Below are 4,092 nucleotides of genomic sequence, written 5' to 3' on the forward strand. Positions count from 1 at the left end.
TATTAAAGTTATTACTTCTATCGAACAAATTTTCGTTTGATATAAATAGATACGGTTCTATAAACTTGCAAATGTGACCATGAACTTACAACGGTGTTGCTATTTGATTTATAATATCATGTGTCATTTAGTGGAAAGTTTTTAGATACTTTTGTTTCGAGGCATGACATCTTTCACTATTATTTGGTCATACACAAGTGAATCCCTCTGTCGGTCATACACACACGCTAACACACATAGTCACATTCACAGAAAAATACACTCACACATACACACATACACACACACACACACACACACACACACACACACACACACACGCGCACGCGCGCGCGCACACACACTCATTCAATTAGACGCACAGGTACGCACCAACATACGCTTTGGCATAATTATAGACACACACGTAGCACAGCGTCGAACACACTCACACACTCACACACAAAGAAACACACGCTCTCTCTCTCTCTCTCTCTCTCTCTCACACACACACACACACACACTCACATACACACACTCACACAAACACATACATACACATATATACACCTACAAACGCACACACACACACACACACACGTTCATTCCCTCAAGCTCACACCTTTCCCTCTCAGTGAGCACTTATTTGTGCACAAACTAAAAATCATAATCGATACGAAATATCAATCGTACAGGAGAAACCGGGAACTTTTGGCATTTGCAATGACTAGCCTACAAAATACAGAGAGAAGCAGCGAAAACATGAGAGCCTCGTTTTAAGTCTGGAAGCGATGGCCCGCTCGCGAAGGGGGGATGCCTTTCTCGTCTGCCTCGCACCCTAACGATCGGTTAAAGCGCGGGGACCAATAGCAGTCATTCTCTGACAACGGAACTCCACGCACACGCGAGTGAACGTCGTCGATTCTGGAGATAAAGATCATTGAGATACTCATAACCAACGTTTCTTTCTGAACAAGGCTGAATTACTCTTTTAAAATTGGCTCAGGTTTCAGCAATAGCATGCGTTTTTGATGCAAGCTGCAGACCGAAACACATCTCTTAACGTCGAGCTGCAAAACAGAAGCGATTGTTTTCTGTGCAGTTCTAAAGTTTTGTATTTCACCATAAAAGAAAGAGTTAACATTTTTTCAAATTGCGAGAAATGCATATTTATCTGCTCTAAATCGTGCAAAACAAATGAAAGTAATGTTTTCAAAAAGGATAAATATTATCATTCTTCCTGAAACGTTTTCGGACTCGACATTTAGAGGGCAAACAGCGTCTTGCGTTTCATGATATTGCCATTGGATTAAAGTGTGTATCGGGTATCCTGGAAGACGCATAGTTTAAACCAAACGGCGTACGAAAACAAACAAACAAACAAACAAAGAAACGGTGGAGCACATATAAAAAGAAACTCTCACGTTCTCGAAACATCAGCTATCGCAGTTTCAGGAGTTGTGTTGGTTATGCAGCAAAACGTTGGATTCTGATACAAAGAAACCAACACAGCGATGTCCTATACCATCTGGTGAGTGTTTCCTTCCAGATATTTCACGGTGCAGAAAGTTGTGAAAAACTTCTCGGCAGTAATACAAACGTCCCGATTTGAGCCTGCCTCCCCCCCCCCCCCCCCCCCCCCGCCCCCATGATTTTCACGGGGATTTTTTAAATGACGTTATCTAAGAAATTGACTCTTTTCTATCATGATTGGATGTAGGAATGAAGTTGAGCCCTTTAAGGTTATCGATTTGTGTTGAAATGTGGTGTAAAACATAACGGAAAGCATAACGTAGATCATGACTAGTTGGCTTGATTGGGATTATACAAATAACATGGAACTGTCATAGGCTTTATGTTGATGTAGTAAAAAATATATTCCATATCTATAAATTCCTTATTCATTTGTTACTTTTTTCATTGTATTTCTTTTTGTCTTATTTTATTTTGATCAGTAAAACTTATTGAACCTAGTTACAAGTAAAAAGCAATCCTCTACGTTCTTCGATCATGACTGATAAATCAGACAAGCCGAAAATCAAACCGACCCACCATGACGTTTCTTTTACTGCTGCTACTTCTTAATACTAAGTACAAGAAACACGAATTTTCTGAGCTACAAGGATAAATCAAAACATCTGAACTTTAACTAAATCTAATAATAAAAAAAGAAATTAAGAGTTGTTAAATGAAACAGGAGAGTTGATTACAGCTTTGTTCATGGAGTGCCCGTCGCTTTCAAAGGAAGAAAGGATTCTGATTATGTAGGACCGTGGTGTAGACTTCAAAAAAGCAATTAATTAATATTGATCCCATGCTTTTCACCGAACAATGTTACCCATTGTTTGTTCGAGTGAAATAGACACTGGATACTCTACCTGGGGCTCGTTTTCTTAAAGGATAGGCGGCACATTCTATCGTTCCTGGGGGCAGACTCGGTTGTGCTCAAAAACTTTCTGAAAAAGATTGAATCAATGCATTTTAGAATATGGGGGGGGGGGGGGGGGGGGGGGGAGCAGGAAAGAGAGATTTGACGGCACCTTGGGTATTGAAGCTATAAGGACGGCTCTAGATTTCAGGTATCAAATATGGTATTGTAACAGATCTAGAGGCAGACCTAAGAGAAGATGGCAGGATAACATGAAAAAGAGTGTGGGTGCAACATGAACAGAGAAAATTGCTGATTTAACAGAGCAGAGGGCGACATCCTGCAGCGGACAAGAAGACCTACTGAGAAAGAAAAGAAAGAAATATTACTTAAGTTGTTTCAGTCATATAAAAGTGTCAAACCGACGTCTTCTTTATGACATTCGTTAAAACTCCCAACGTTTCAGTACTCAACGAAGTTCCCAGTACGTTGATTTATTCAGTATGAGAATATAAAGAAAGAAAAAGAAGAAGAAAAAAAGAATATCAGAGACAAAAAGGTAATGCAATTAAAGATTACATGGTCATATTACATATCACATTTTCCTTCAGGTGTTTTATCCTTCTCTTTCGGCAGCCATATTTTTCTCAATAATAAGATATAAAGAAATGCCTTGTTCGTGATCTAGGCGTTTACACGTGCTTGTCTGAAAACGTGACTGCTACGGCAATTTGTCAAATACTGGTAGTAATACGTTTCACCATTTCTTAATTTCATCCTCCTTTTCTTCTCGGCAAGAATTGCGAATGTTTTAAATTTGTTTTTCCAATTATGGCGTATTCATATAGAAGATATTCATTTCTACTTACCAACGAATTTCCTTTAAATAAGCTTGCGGATACTCAATCACAAACAGACAAACAAACAAACAAACAAACAAATAAAAAACAAATCACCCTCCACACAAAACTCCGAGAGAGAACAATCACCACTGTGTAAACTAAAGACATGAACCAGACGAAACTCACAATCACACGCATAAAGACGTTATTGTTTCGACACATACGTATACTCAAATCTGGAATAAAAAAATATACGGATCGACATCGTGAATGGGTAATTTGACAAGATGATTACCTGAGAGAGAGAGAGAGAGAGAGAGAGAGAGAGAGAGAGAGAGAGAGAGAGAGAGAGAGAGAGAGAGAGAGAGAGAGAGAGTAGGGTGAGAGAGAACGGGGGTAGGTGGAGGGGTGGGTAGGGAGAGAGAGAAGAGAAGAGAGAGAGAGAGAGACAGAGAGAGAGAGAAAGAGAGACAGAGAGATAGAGAGGGAAGAGAGAGAAAAAGGGTGGGGAGAGGGAAGGGGAGAGACAGAGACAGAGAAAAAGAAAGACAGTGACAAAGTAAAGAAAGATAGATAGAGAGAGAGAGAGAGAGAGAGAGAGAGAGAATGAGAAAGAGAGAGAAAGAGAGAGAAAGAGAGAGAAAGAGAGAGAAAGAGATTTAGAGAAATATCATGTTAACAAAGATAGTGAAGGAATTAGATTAAGAGATAGAGAGAAAGAGATAGAATGAGAGAGGTGGAAAGAAAGTCTCTCTCTCTCTCTCTCTCTCACACACACACACACACACACACACACACACACACACACACACACAAACACACACACACACACACACACATACACGCACGCACACACACACAATCATAAGGAGCGAGAGAAAGAGAGAGACACAGAGAGGGAGA

At 39.9% G+C, this 4,092-nt stretch overlaps 1 protein-coding gene across 1 annotated transcript in view; it reads left to right on the top strand.

Moving 5' to 3' along the window:
• The first annotated feature begins 834 nt into the window (after positions 1 to 834).
• The window catches only part of LOC106012669, a 15,115-nt gene continuing 11,857 nt past the window's right edge, over positions 835 to 4,092 (top strand). The window contains exon 1 of the mRNA XM_035971529.1: positions 835 to 1,510. The gene's annotated coding sequence lies outside the window, so the exon portion shown is untranslated. The remainder of the gene's footprint in view (positions 1,511 to 4,092) is intronic.

This window comes from Aplysia californica, unplaced genomic scaffold, assembly GCF_000002075.1.
Source record: "Aplysia californica isolate F4 #8 unplaced genomic scaffold, AplCal3.0 scaffold00453, whole genome shotgun sequence".
Classification (NCBI taxonomy): domain Eukaryota; kingdom Metazoa; phylum Mollusca; class Gastropoda; order Aplysiida; family Aplysiidae; genus Aplysia; species Aplysia californica.